General features: G+C 38.3%; 28 non-coding genes across 28 annotated transcripts; all 28 read left to right on the top strand.

The window, feature by feature from the left end:
• Positions 1-2,290: 2,290 nt before the first annotated feature.
• On the top strand, positions 2,291-2,363 carry Trnav-aac (transfer RNA valine (anticodon AAC)). The gene has a single exon. It is a non-coding gene; the product is annotated as a tRNA-Val (tRNA).
• Positions 2,364-3,117: 754 nt separating this feature from the next.
• Positions 3,118-3,190, top strand: Trnav-aac (transfer RNA valine (anticodon AAC)). Its single transcript has one exon. It is a non-coding gene; the product is annotated as a tRNA-Val (tRNA).
• Positions 3,191-3,393: 203 nt separating this feature from the next.
• Positions 3,394-3,466, top strand: Trnaa-agc (transfer RNA alanine (anticodon AGC)). The gene has a single exon. It is a non-coding gene; the product is annotated as a tRNA-Ala (tRNA).
• Positions 3,467-3,669: 203 nt separating this feature from the next.
• On the top strand, positions 3,670-3,742 carry Trnav-aac (transfer RNA valine (anticodon AAC)). Its single transcript has one exon. It is a non-coding gene; the product is annotated as a tRNA-Val (tRNA).
• Positions 3,743-3,945: 203 nt separating this feature from the next.
• On the top strand, positions 3,946-4,018 carry Trnav-aac (transfer RNA valine (anticodon AAC)). The gene has a single exon. It is a non-coding gene; the product is annotated as a tRNA-Val (tRNA).
• A 203-nt stretch (positions 4,019-4,221) lies between these two features.
• On the top strand, positions 4,222-4,294 carry Trnav-aac (transfer RNA valine (anticodon AAC)). Its single transcript has one exon. It is a non-coding gene; the product is annotated as a tRNA-Val (tRNA).
• Positions 4,295-4,497: 203 nt separating this feature from the next.
• Trnav-aac (transfer RNA valine (anticodon AAC)) lies at positions 4,498-4,570 on the top strand. The gene has a single exon. It is a non-coding gene; the product is annotated as a tRNA-Val (tRNA).
• Positions 4,571-4,773: 203 nt separating this feature from the next.
• Positions 4,774-4,846, top strand: Trnav-aac (transfer RNA valine (anticodon AAC)). Its single transcript has one exon. It is a non-coding gene; the product is annotated as a tRNA-Val (tRNA).
• Positions 4,847-5,049: 203 nt separating this feature from the next.
• Positions 5,050-5,122, top strand: Trnav-aac (transfer RNA valine (anticodon AAC)). Its single transcript has one exon. It is a non-coding gene; the product is annotated as a tRNA-Val (tRNA).
• A 203-nt stretch (positions 5,123-5,325) lies between these two features.
• Trnav-aac (transfer RNA valine (anticodon AAC)) lies at positions 5,326-5,398 on the top strand. Its single transcript has one exon. It is a non-coding gene; the product is annotated as a tRNA-Val (tRNA).
• Positions 5,399-5,601: 203 nt separating this feature from the next.
• Positions 5,602-5,674, top strand: Trnav-aac (transfer RNA valine (anticodon AAC)). The gene has a single exon. It is a non-coding gene; the product is annotated as a tRNA-Val (tRNA).
• Positions 5,675-7,529: 1,855 nt separating this feature from the next.
• On the top strand, positions 7,530-7,602 carry Trnav-aac (transfer RNA valine (anticodon AAC)). The gene has a single exon. It is a non-coding gene; the product is annotated as a tRNA-Val (tRNA).
• Positions 7,603-7,805: 203 nt separating this feature from the next.
• Positions 7,806-7,878, top strand: Trnaa-agc (transfer RNA alanine (anticodon AGC)). Its single transcript has one exon. It is a non-coding gene; the product is annotated as a tRNA-Ala (tRNA).
• A 203-nt stretch (positions 7,879-8,081) lies between these two features.
• On the top strand, positions 8,082-8,154 carry Trnav-aac (transfer RNA valine (anticodon AAC)). Its single transcript has one exon. It is a non-coding gene; the product is annotated as a tRNA-Val (tRNA).
• A 203-nt stretch (positions 8,155-8,357) lies between these two features.
• Trnav-aac (transfer RNA valine (anticodon AAC)) lies at positions 8,358-8,430 on the top strand. The gene has a single exon. It is a non-coding gene; the product is annotated as a tRNA-Val (tRNA).
• Positions 8,431-8,633: 203 nt separating this feature from the next.
• On the top strand, positions 8,634-8,706 carry Trnav-aac (transfer RNA valine (anticodon AAC)). The gene has a single exon. It is a non-coding gene; the product is annotated as a tRNA-Val (tRNA).
• Positions 8,707-8,909: 203 nt separating this feature from the next.
• Trnav-aac (transfer RNA valine (anticodon AAC)) lies at positions 8,910-8,982 on the top strand. The gene has a single exon. It is a non-coding gene; the product is annotated as a tRNA-Val (tRNA).
• Positions 8,983-9,185: 203 nt separating this feature from the next.
• Positions 9,186-9,258, top strand: Trnav-aac (transfer RNA valine (anticodon AAC)). The gene has a single exon. It is a non-coding gene; the product is annotated as a tRNA-Val (tRNA).
• Positions 9,259-9,461: 203 nt separating this feature from the next.
• On the top strand, positions 9,462-9,534 carry Trnav-aac (transfer RNA valine (anticodon AAC)). Its single transcript has one exon. It is a non-coding gene; the product is annotated as a tRNA-Val (tRNA).
• Positions 9,535-9,737: 203 nt separating this feature from the next.
• On the top strand, positions 9,738-9,810 carry Trnav-aac (transfer RNA valine (anticodon AAC)). Its single transcript has one exon. It is a non-coding gene; the product is annotated as a tRNA-Val (tRNA).
• Positions 9,811-10,013: 203 nt separating this feature from the next.
• On the top strand, positions 10,014-10,086 carry Trnav-aac (transfer RNA valine (anticodon AAC)). The gene has a single exon. It is a non-coding gene; the product is annotated as a tRNA-Val (tRNA).
• A 203-nt stretch (positions 10,087-10,289) lies between these two features.
• Positions 10,290-10,362, top strand: Trnav-aac (transfer RNA valine (anticodon AAC)). The gene has a single exon. It is a non-coding gene; the product is annotated as a tRNA-Val (tRNA).
• A 479-nt stretch (positions 10,363-10,841) lies between these two features.
• Trnav-aac (transfer RNA valine (anticodon AAC)) lies at positions 10,842-10,914 on the top strand. The gene has a single exon. It is a non-coding gene; the product is annotated as a tRNA-Val (tRNA).
• Positions 10,915-11,117: 203 nt separating this feature from the next.
• Trnav-aac (transfer RNA valine (anticodon AAC)) lies at positions 11,118-11,190 on the top strand. The gene has a single exon. It is a non-coding gene; the product is annotated as a tRNA-Val (tRNA).
• Positions 11,191-11,393: 203 nt separating this feature from the next.
• Trnav-aac (transfer RNA valine (anticodon AAC)) lies at positions 11,394-11,466 on the top strand. Its single transcript has one exon. It is a non-coding gene; the product is annotated as a tRNA-Val (tRNA).
• A 203-nt stretch (positions 11,467-11,669) lies between these two features.
• Positions 11,670-11,742, top strand: Trnav-aac (transfer RNA valine (anticodon AAC)). Its single transcript has one exon. It is a non-coding gene; the product is annotated as a tRNA-Val (tRNA).
• A 203-nt stretch (positions 11,743-11,945) lies between these two features.
• Trnad-auc (transfer RNA aspartic acid (anticodon AUC)) lies at positions 11,946-12,018 on the top strand. Its single transcript has one exon. It is a non-coding gene; the product is annotated as a tRNA-Asp (tRNA).
• A 203-nt stretch (positions 12,019-12,221) lies between these two features.
• On the top strand, positions 12,222-12,294 carry Trnav-aac (transfer RNA valine (anticodon AAC)). The gene has a single exon. It is a non-coding gene; the product is annotated as a tRNA-Val (tRNA).
• The last annotated feature ends 201 nt before the right edge of the window (positions 12,295-12,495 follow it).

Below are 12,495 nucleotides of genomic sequence, written 5' to 3'. Positions count from 1 at the left end.
AATACGTATTATAATAATAGCAATAATTCAGCTGGTTAAATGGATTATTAACTGAGAATTTTCTAATAGATTGAGCATATGTGCGTGCCCATGGTGTAGAGGTTATCACATCTGCCTAACACGCGGAAGGTCCAAGGTTCGAGACCTGATGGGCACAGCTAAGTTCTCTCATTGTGGAAGACCCTTTTTTTGTTACGGAATCGTTCATCTGTCCATTTCAACTTTTACAGTAGATATAACTAAATAGATAGTAATCAGATAGGCCATTCTCTCCAAATACGTATTATAATAATAGCAATAATTCAGCTGGTTAAATGGATTTTTAACTGAAAATTTTCTAATAGATTGAGCATATGTGCGTGCCCATGGTGTAGAGGTTATCACATCTGCCTAACACGCGGAAGGTCCAAGGTTCGAGACCTGATGGGCACAGCTAAGATCTCTGATTATGGAAGACCCTTTTTTTTTGTTACGGAATCGTTCATCTGTCCATTCCAACTTTTACAGTAGATATAACTAAATAGATAGTAGTCAGATAGGCCATTCTCTCCAAATGCGTATTAAAATAATAGCAACAATTCAGCTGATTAATTTGATTTTTAACTGAGAATTTTCTAATAGATTGAGCATATGTGCGTGCCCATGGTGTAGAGGTTATCACATCTGCCTAACACGCGGAAGGTCCAAGGTTCGAGACCTGATGGGCACAGCTAAGTTCTCTCATTGTGGAAGACCCTTTTTTTGTTACGGAATCGTTCATCTGTCCATTTCAACTTTTACGGTAGATATAACTAAATAGATAGTAGTCAGATAGGCCATTCTCTCCAAATGCGTATTAAAATAATAGCAACAATTCAGCTGATTAATTTGATTTTTAACTGAGAATTTTCTAATAGATTGAGCATATGTGCGTGCCCATGGTGTAGAGGTTATCACATCTGCCTAACACGCGGAAGGTCCACGGTTCGAGACCTGATGGGCACAGCTAAGTTCTCTCATTGTGGAAGACACATCTGTTTGTTACGGAATCGTTCATCTGTCCATTTCAACTTTTACAGTAGATATAACTAAATAGATAGTAGTCAGATAGGCCATTCTCTCCAAATGCGTATTAAAATAATAGCAACAATTCAGCTTATTAATTTGATTTTTAACTGAGAATTTTCTAATAGATTGAGCATATGTGCGTGCCCATGGTGTAGAGGTTATCACATCTGCCTAACACGCGGAAGGTCCAAGGTTCGAGACCTGATGGGCACAGCTAAGTTCTCTCATTGTGGAAGACACATCTGTTTGTTAAGGAATCGTTCATCTGTCCATTCCAACTTTTACAGTAGATATAACTAAATAGATAGTAGTCAGATAGGCCATTCTCTCCAAATGCGTATTAAAATAATAGCAACAATTCAGCTGATTAATTTGATTTTTAACTGAGAATTTTCTAATAGATTGAGCATATGTGCGTGCCCATGGTGTAGAGGTTATCACATCTGCCTAACACGCGGAAGGTCCAAGGTTCGAGACCTGATGGGCACAGCTAAGATCTCTCATTATGGAAGACCCTTTTTTTTGTTACGGAATCGTTCATCTGTCCATTTCAACTTTTACAGTAGATATAACTAAATAGATAGTAGTCAGATAGGCCATTCTCTCCAAATGCGTATTAAAATAATTGCAAAAATTCAGCTGATTAAATTGATTTTTAACTGAGAATTTTCTAATAGATTCAGCATATGTACGTGCCCATGGTGTAGAAGTTATCACATCTGCCTAACACGCGGAAAGTCCAAGGTTCGAGACCTGGTGGGCACAGCTAAGTTCTCTCATTATGGAAGACCCTTTTTTTGTTACGGAATCGTTCATCTGTCCATTTCAACTTTTACAGTAGATATAACTAAATAGATAGTAGTCAGATAGGCCAATCTCTCCAAATATGTATTAAAATAATAGCAATAATTCAGCTGGTTAAATAGATTATTAACTGAGAATTTTCTAATAGCTTGAGCACGTTTGCGTGCCCATGGTGTAGTGGTTATCACATCCGTCTAACACGAGGAAGGTCCCAAGTTCGAGACCTGCTGGGCACAGCTAACTTCTCTCATTGTGGAAGACACATCTGTTTTTTACAGAATCGTTCATCTGTCCATTTCAACTTTTACAGTAGATATAACTAAATAGATAGTAGTCAGATAGGCCATTCTCTCCAAATGCGTATTAAAATAATAGCAAAAATTCAGCTGATTAAATTGATTTTCAACTGAGAATTTTCTAATAGATTGAGCATATGTGCGTGCCCATGGTGTAGTGGTTATCACATCCGCCTAACACGCGGAAGGTCCCAGTTTCGAGACCTGGTGGGCACAGCTAAGTTCTCTCATTGTGGAAGACCCTTTTTTTTGTTACGGAATCGTTCATCTGTCCATTTCAACTTTTACAGTAGATATAACTAAATAGATAGTAGTCAGATAGGCCATTCTCTCCAAATGCGTATTAAAATAATTGCAAAAATTCAGCTGATTAAATTGATTTTTAACTGAGAATTTTCTAATAGATTCAGCATATGTACGTGCCCATGGTGTAGAAGTTATCACATCTGCCTAACACGCGGAAAGTCCAAGGTTCGAGACCTGGTGGGCACAGCTAAGTTCTCTCATTATGGAAGACCCTTTTTTTGTTACGGAATCGTTCATCTGTCCATTTCGACTTTTACAGTAGATATAACTAAATAGATAGTAGTCAGATAGGCCAATCTCTCCAAATATGTATTAAAATAATAGCAATAATTCAGCTGGTTAAATAGATTATTAACTGAGAATTTTCTAATAGCTTGAGCACGTTTGCGTGCCCATGGTGTAGTGGTTATCACATCCGTCTAACACGAGGAAGGTCCCAAGTTCGAGACCTGCTGGGCACAGCTAACTTCTCTCATTGTGGAAGACACATCTGTTTTTTACAGAATCGTTCATCTGTCCATTTCAACTTTTGCCGTAGATATAACTAAATAGATAGTAGTCGTATAGGCCATTCTCTCCAAATGCGTATTAAAATAATAGCAATAATTCAGCTGATTAAATTGATTTTTAACTGAGAATTTTCTAATAGATTGAGCACATGTGCGTGCCCATGGTGTAGTGGTTATCACATCCGCCTAACACGCGGAAGGTCCCAGGTTTGAGACCTGGTGGGCACAGATAAGTTCTCTCATTATGGAAGACCCTTTTTTTTGTTACGGAATCGTTCATCTGTCCATTTCAACTTTTGCAGTAGATATAACTAAATAGATAGTAGTCAGATAGGCCATTCTCTCCAAATGCGTATTAAATTAATAGCAAAAATTCAGCTGATTAAATTGATTTTCAACTGAGAATTTTCTAATAGATTGAGCATATGTGAGTGCCCATGGTGTAGTGGTTATCACATCCGCCTAGCACGAGGAAGGTCCCAGGTTCGAGACCTGGTGGGCACAGCTAAGTTCTCTCATTATGGAAGAGCCTTTCTTTTGTTACGGAATCGTTCATCTGTCCATTTCAACTTTTGCAGTAGATATAACTAAATAGATAGTAGTCAGATAGGCCATTTTCTCCAAATGCGTATTAAATTATTAGCAAAAATTCAGCTGATTAAATTGATTTTCAACTGAGAATTTTCTAATAGATTGAGCATATGTGCGTGCCCATGGTGTAGTGGTTATCACATCCGCCTAACACGCGGAAGGTCCCAGGTTCGAGACCTGGTGGGCACAGCTAAGTTCTCTCATTATGGACGAACCTTTTTTTGGTTACGGAATCGTTCATCGGTCCATTTCAACTTTTGCAGTAGATATAACTAAATAGATAGTAGTCAGATAGGCCATTCTCTCCAAATGCGTATTAAATTAATAGCAAAAATTCAGCTGATTCAATTGATTTTCAACTGAGAATTTTCTAATAGATTGAGCATATGTGCGTGCCCATGGTGTAGTGGTTATCACATCCGCCTAACACGCGGAAGGTCCCAGGTTCGAGACCTGGTGGGCACAGCTAAGTTCTCTCATTATGGAAGACCCTCTTTTTTGTTACGGAATCGTTCATCTGTCCATTTCAACTTTTACAGTAGATATAACTAAATAGATAGTAGTCAGATAGGCCATTCTCTCCAAATGCGTATTAAATTAATAGCAAAAATTCAGCTGATTAAATTGATTTTTAACTGAGAATTTTCTAATAGATTGAGCATATGTGCGTGCCCATGGTGTAGTGGTTATCACATCCGCCTAACACGCGGAAGGTCCCAGGTTCGAGACCTGGTGGGCACAGCTAAGTTCTCTCATTATGGAAGACCCTCTTTTTTGTTACGGAATCGTTCATCTGTCCATTTCAACTTTTACAGTAGATATAACTAAATAGATAGTAGTCAGATAGGCCATTCTCTCCAAATGCGTATTAAATTAATAGCAAAAATTCAGCTGATTAAATTGATTTTTAACTGAGAATTTTCTAATAGATTGAGCATATGTGCGTGCCCATGGTGTAGTGGTTATCACATCCGCCTAACACGCGGAAGGTCCCAGGTTCGAGACCTGGTGGGCACAGCTAAGTTCTCTCATTATGGAAGACCCTCTTTTTTGTTACGGAATCGTTCATCTGTCCATTTCAACTTTTACAGTAGATATAACTAAATAGATAGTAGTCAGATAGGCCATTCTCTCCAAATGCGTATTAAATTAATAGCAAAAATTCAGCTGATTAAATTGATTTTTAACTGAGAATTTTCTAATAGATTGAGCATATGTGCGTGCCCATGGTGTAGTGGTTATCACATCCGCCTAACACGCGGAAGGTCCCAGGTTCGAGACCTGGTGGGTACAGCTAAGTTCTCTCATTATGGAAGACCCTCTTTTTTGTTACGGAATCGTTCATCTGTCCATTTCAACTTTTACAGTAGATATAACTAAATAGATAGTAGTCAGATAGGCCATTCTCTCCAAATGCGTATTAAATTAATAGCAAAAATTCAGCTGATTAAATTGATTTTTAACTGAGAATTTTCTAATAGATTGAGCATATGTGCGTGCCCATGGTGTAGTGGTTATCACATCCGCCTAACACGCGGAAGGTCCCAGGTTCGAGACCTGGTGGGCACAGCTAAGTTCTCTCATTATGGAAGACCCTCTTTTTTGTTACGGAATCGTTCATCTGTCCATTTCAACTTTTACAGTAGATATAACTAAATAGATAGTAGTCAGATAGGCCATTCTCTCCAAATGCGTATTAAATTAATAGCAAAAATTCAGCTGAATAAATTGATTTTTAACTGAGAATTTTCTAATAGATTGAGCATATGTGCGTGCCCATGGTGTAGTGGTTATCACATCCGCCTAACACGCGGAAGGTCCCAGGTTCGAGACCTGGTGGGCACAGCTAAGTTCTCTCATTATGGAAGACCCTTTTTTTTGTTACGGAATCGTTCATCTGTCCATTTCAACTTTTACAGTAGATATAACTAAATAGATAGTAGTCAGATAGGCCATTCTCTCCAAATGCGTATTAAAATAATAGCAATAATTCAGCTGATTAAATTGATTTTCAACTGAGAATTTTCTAATAGATTGAGCATATGTGCGTGCCCATGGTGTAGTGGTTATCACATCCGCCTAACACGCGGAAGGTCCCAGGTTCGAGACCTGGTGGGCACAGCTAAGATCTCTCATTATGGAAGACCCTTTTTTTGTTACGGAATCGTTCATCTGTCCATTTCAACTTTTACAATAGATATAACTAAATAGATAGTAGTCAGATAGGCCATTCTCTCCAAATGCGTATTAAAATAATTGCAAAAATTCAGCTGATTAAATTGATTTTTAACTGAGAATTTTCTAATAGATTCAGCATATGTACGTGCCCATGGTGTAGTAGTTATCACATCTGCCTAACACGCGGAAAGTCCAAGGTTCGAGACCTGGTGGGCACAGCTAAGTTCTCTCATTATGAAAGACCCTTTTTTTGTTACGGAATCGTTCATCTGTCCATTTCAACTTTTACAGTAGATATAACTAAATAGATAGTAGTCAGATAGGCCAATCTCTCCAAATATGTATTAAAATAATAGCAATAATTCAGCTGGTTAAATGGATTATTAACTGAGAATTTTCTAATAGCTTGAGCACGTGTGCGTGCCCATGGTGTAGTGGTTATCACATCCGTCTAACACGAGGAAGGTAATAAGTTCGAGACCTGCTGGGCACAGCTAACTTCTCTCATTGTGGAAGACACATCTGTTTTTTACGGAATCGTTCATCTGTCCATTTCAACTTTTACAGTAGATATAACTAAATAGATAGTAGTCAGATAGGCCATTCTCTCCAAATGCGTATTAAAATAATAGCAACAATTCCGCTGATTAATTTGATTTTTAACTGAGAATTTTCTAATAGATAGTGCACATGTGCGTGCCCATGGTCAAGTGGTTATCTTATCCGCCTAACACGCGGAAGGTCCCAGGTTCGAGAATTGGTGGGCACAGTTAAGTTCTCTCATTATGGAAGACCCTTTTTTTGTTACGGAATCGTTCATCTGTCCATTTCAACTTTTACAGTAGATATAACTAAATAGATAGTAGTCAGATAGGCCATTCTCTCCAAATGCGTATTAAAATAATAGCAACAATTCAGCTGATTAATTTGATTTTTAACTGAGAATTTTCTAATAGATTGAGCACATGTGCGTGCCCATGGTGTAGAGGTTATCACATCTGCCTAACACGCGGAAGGTCCAAGGTTCGAGACCTGATGGGCACAGCTAAGATCTCTCATTATGGAAGACCCTTTTTTTTGTTACGGAATCGTTCATCTGTCCATTTCAACTTTTACAGTAGATATAACTAAATAGATAGTAGTCAGATAGGCCATTCTCTCCAAATGCGTATTAAAATAATTGCAAAAATTCAGCTGATTAAATTGATTTTTAACTGAGAATTTTCTAATAGATTCAGCATATGTACGTGCCCATGGTGTAGAAGTTATCACATCTGCCTAACACGCGGAAAGTCCAAGGTTCGAGACCTGGTGGGCACAGCTAAGTTCTCTCATTATGGAAGACCCTTTTTTTGTTACGGAATCGTTCATCTGTCCATTTCGACTTTTACAGTAGATATAACTAAATAGATAGTAGTCAGATAGGCCAATCTCTCCAAATATGTATTAAAATAATAGCAATAATTCAGCTGGTTAAATAGATTATTAACTGAGAATTTTCTAATAGCTTGAGCACGTTTGCGTGCCCATGGTGTAGTGGTTATCACATCCGTCTAACACGAGGAAGGTCCCAAGTTCGAGACCTGCTGGGCACAGCTAACTTCTCTCATTGTGGAAGACACATCTGTTTTTTACAGAATCGTTCATCTGTCCATTTCAACTTTTGCCGTAGATATAACTAAATAGATAGTAGTCGTATAGGCCATTCTCTCCAAATGCGTATTAAAATAATAGCAATAATTCAGCTGATTAAATTGATTTTTAACTGAGAATTTTCTAATAGATTGAGCACATGTGCGTGCCCATGGTGTAGTGGTTATCACATCCGCCTAACACGCGGAAGGTCCCAGGTTTGAGACCTGGTGGGCACAGATAAGTTCTCTCATTATGGAAGACCCTTTTTTTTGTTACGGAATCGTTCATCTGTCCATTTCAACTTTTGCAGTAGATATAACTAAATAGATAGTAGTCAGATAGGCCATTCTCTCCAAATGCGTATTAAATTAATAGCAAAAATTCAGCTGATTAAATTGATTTTCAACTGAGAATTTTCTAATAGATTGAGCATATGTGAGTGCCCATGGTGTAGTGGTTATCACATCCGCCTAGCACGAGGAAGGTCCCAGGTTCGAGACCTGGTGGGCACAGCTAAGTTCTCTCATTATGGAAGAGCCTTTCTTTTGTTACGGAATCGTTCATCTGTCCATTTCAACTTTTGCAGTAGATATAACTAAATAGATAGTAGTCAGATAGGCCATTTTCTCCAAATGCGTATTAAATTATTAGCAAAAATTCAGCTGATTAAATTGATTTTCAACTGAGAATTTTCTAATAGATTGAGCATATGTGCGTGCCCATGGTGTAGTGGTTATCACATCCGCCTAACACGCGGAAGGTCCCAGGTTCGAGACCTGGTGGGCACAGCTAAGTTCTCTCATTATGGACGAACCTTTTTTTGGTTACGGAATCGTTCATCGGTCCATTTCAACTTTTGCAGTAGATATAACTAAATAGATAGTAGTCAGATAGGCCATTCTCTCCAAATGCGTATTAAATTAATAGCAAAAATTCAGCTGATTCAATTGATTTTCAACTGAGAATTTTCTAATAGATTGAGCATATGTGCGTGCCCATGGTGTAGTGGTTATCACATCCGCCTAACACGCGGAAGGTCCCAGGTTCGAGACCTGGTGGGCACAGCTAAGTTCTCTCATTATGGAAGACCCTCTTTTTTGTTACGGAATCGTTCATCTGTCCATTTCAACTTTTACAGTAGATATAAATAAATAGATAGTAGTCAGATAGGCCATTCTCTCCAAATGCGTATTAAATTAATAGCAAAAATTCAGCTGATTAAATTGATTTTTAACTGAGAATTTTCTAATAGATTGAGCATATGTGCGTGCCCATGGTGTAGTGGTTATCACATCCGCCTAACACGCGGAAGGTCCCAGGTTCGAGACCTGGTGGGCACAGCTAAGTTCTCTCATTATGGAAGACCCTCTTTTTTGTTACGGAATCGTTCATCTGTCCATTTCAACTTTTACAGTAGATATAACTAAATAGATAGTAGTCAGATAGGCCATTCTCTCCAAATGCGTATTAAATTAATAGCAAAAATTCAGCTGATTAAATTGATTTTTAACTGAGAATTTTCTAATAGATTGAGCATATGTGCGTGCCCATGGTGTAGTGGTTATCACATCCGCCTAACACGCGGAAGGTCCCAGGTTCGAGACCTGGTGGGCACAGCTAAGTTCTCTCATTATGGAAGACCCTCTTTTTTGTTACGGAATCGTTCATCTGTCCATTTCAACTTTTACAGTAGATATAACTAAATAGATAGTAGTCAGATAGGCCATTCTCTCCAAATGCGTATTAAATTAATAGCAAAAATTCAGCTGATTAAATTGATTTTTAACTGAGAATTTTCTAATAGATTGAGCATATGTGCGTGCCCATGGTGTAGTGGTTATCACATCCGCCTAACACGCGGAAGGTCCCAGGTTCGAGACCTGGTGGGTACAGCTAAGTTCTCTCATTATGGAAGACCCTCTTTTTTGTTACGGAATCGTTCATCTGTCCATTTCAACTTTTACAGTAGATATAACTAAATAGATAGTAGTCAGATAGGCCATTCTCTCCAAATGCGTATTAAATTAATAGCAAAAATTCAGCTGATTAAATTGATTTTTAACTGAGAATTTTCTAATAGATTGAGCATATGTGCGTGCCCATGGTGTAGTGGTTATCACATCCGCCTAACACGCGGAAGGTCCCAGGTTCGAGACCTGGTGGGCACAGCTAAGTTCTCTCATTATGGAAGACCCTCTTTTTTGTTACGGAATCGTTCATCTGTCCATTTCAACTTTTACAGTAGATATAACTAAATAGATAGTAGTCAGATAGGCCATTCTCTCCAAATGCGTATTAAATTAATAGCAAAAATTCAGCTGAATAAATTGATTTTTAACTGAGAATTTTCTAATAGATTGAGCATATGTGCGTGCCCATGGTGTAGTGGTTATCACATCCGCCTAACACGCGGAAGGTCCCAGGTTCGAGACCTGGTGGGCACAGCTAAGTTCTCTCATTATGGAAGACCCTTTTTTTTGTTACGGAATCGTTCATCTGTCCATTTCAACTTTTACAGTAGATATAACTAAATAGATAGTAGTCAGATAGGCCATTCTCTCCAAATGCGTATTAAAATAATAGCAACAATTAAGCTAATTAATTTGATTTTTAACTGAGAATTTTCTAATAGATTGAGCATATGTGAGTGCCCATGGTGTAGTGGTTATCACATCCGCCTAACACGCGGAAGGTCCCAGGTTCGAGACCTGGTGGGCACAGCTAAGTTCTCTCATTATGGACGACCCTTTTTTTGGTTACGGAATCGTTCATCTGTCCATTTCAACTTTTGCAGTAGATATAACTAAATAGATAGTAGTCAGACAGGCCATTCTCTCCAAATGCGTATTAAATTAATAGCAAAAATTCAGCTGATTAAATTGATTTTCAACTGAGAATTTTCTAATAGATTGAGCATATGTGCGTGCCCATGGTGTAGTGGTTATCACATCCGCCTAACACGCGGGAGGTCCCAGGTTCGAGACCTGGTGGGCACAGCTAAGTTCTCTCATTATGGAAGACCCTCTTTTTTGTTACGGAATCGTTCATCTGTCCATTTCAACTTTTACAGTAGATATAACTAAATAGATAGTAGTCATATAGGCCATTCTCTCCAAATGCGTATTTAAATAATAGCAATAATTCAGCTGATAAAATTGATTTTTAACTGAGAATTTTCTAATAGATTGAGCATATGTGGGTGCCCATGGTGTAGTGGTTATCACATCCGCCTAACACTCGGAAGGTCCCAGGTTCGAGAGCTGGTGGGCACAGCTAAGTTCTCTCATTGTGAAAGAGCCTTTCTTTTGTTACGGAATCGTTCATCTGTCCATTTCAACTTTTACAGTAGATATAACTAAATAGATAGTAGTCAGATAGGCCATTCTCTCCAAATGCGTATTAAATTAATAGCAAAAATTCAGCTGATTAAATTGATTTTCAACTGAGAATTTTCTAATAGATTGAGCATATGTGCGTGCCCATGGTGTAGTGGTTATCACATCCGCCTAACACGCGGAAGGTCCCAGGTTCGAGACCTGGTGGGCACAGCTAAGTTCTCTCATTATGGAAGACCCTCTTTTTTGTTACGGAATCGTTCATCTGTCCATTTCAACTTTTACAGTAGATATAACTAAATAGATAGTAGTCATATAGGCCATTCTCTCCAAATGCGTATTAAAATAATAGCAATAATTCAGCTGATAAAATTGATTTTTAACTGAGAATTTTCTAATAGATTGAGCATATGTGCGTGCCCATGGTGTAGTGGTTATCACATCCGCCTAACACGCGGAAGGTCCCAGGTTCGAGACCTGGTGGGCACAGCTAAGTTCTCTCATTATGGAAGAGCCTTTTTTTGGTTACGGAATCGTTCATCTGTCCATTTCAACTTTTGCAGTAGATATAACTAAATAGATAGTAGTCAGATAGGCCATTCTCTCCAAATGCGTATTAAATTAATAGCAAAAATTCAGCTGATTAAATTGATTTTCAACTGAGAATTTTCTAATAGATTGAGCATATGTGCGTGCCCATGGTGTAGTGGTTATCACATCCGCCTAACACGCGGAAGGTCCCAGGTTCGAGACATGGTGGGCACAGCTAAGTTCTCTCATTATGGAAGACCTTCTTTTTTGTTACGGAATCGTTCATCTGTCCATTTCAACTTTTACAGTAGATATAACTAAATAGATAGTAGTCATATAGGCCATTCTCTCCAAATGCGTATTAAAATAATAGCAATAATTCAGCTGATAAAATTGATTTTCAACTGAGAATTTTCTAATAGATTGAGCATATGTGCGTGCCCATGGTGTAGTGGTTATCACATCCGCCTAACACGCGGAAGGTCCCAGGTTCGAGACCTGGTGGGCACTGCTAAGTTCTCTCATTATGGAAGAGCCTTTTTTTGGTTACGGAATCGTTCATCTGTCCATTTCAACTTTTGCAGTAGATATAACTAAATAGATAGTAGTCAGATAGGCCATTCTCTCCAAATGCGTATTAAATTAATAGCAAAAATTCAGCTGATTAAACTGATTTTCAACTGAGAATTTTCTAATAGATTGAGCATATGTGCGTGCCCATGGTGTAGTGGTTATCACATCCGCCTATCACGCGGAAGGTCCCAGGTTCGAGACCTGGTGGGCACAGCTAAGTTCTCTCATTATGGAAGACTCTCTTTTTTGTTACGGAATCGTTCATCTGTCCATTTCAACTTTTACAGTAGATATAACTAAATAGATAGTAGTCATATAGGCCATTCTCTCCAAATGCGTATTAAAATAATAGCAATAATTCAGCTGATAAAATTGATTTTTAACTGAGAATTTTCTAATAGATTGAGCATATGTGCGTGCCCATGGTGTAGTGGTTATCACATCCGCCTAACACGCGGAAGGTCCCAGGTTCGAGACCTGGTGGGCACAGCTAAGTTCTCTCATTATGGAAGAGCTATTTTTTTGGTTACGGAATCGTTCATCTGTCCATTTCAACTTTTGCAGTAGATATAACTAAATAGATAGTAGTCAGATAGGCCATTCTCTCCAAATGCGTATTAAATTAATAGCAAAAATTCAGCTGATTAAATTGATTTTTAACTGAGAATTTTCTAATAGATTGAGCATATG

The sequence above is a fragment of the Argiope bruennichi genome, chromosome 7 (assembly GCF_947563725.1).
Source record: "Argiope bruennichi chromosome 7, qqArgBrue1.1, whole genome shotgun sequence".
In the NCBI taxonomy this organism is placed as follows: domain Eukaryota; kingdom Metazoa; phylum Arthropoda; class Arachnida; order Araneae; family Araneidae; genus Argiope; species Argiope bruennichi.
This window is presented reverse-complemented; position numbering and strand designations above follow the sequence as displayed.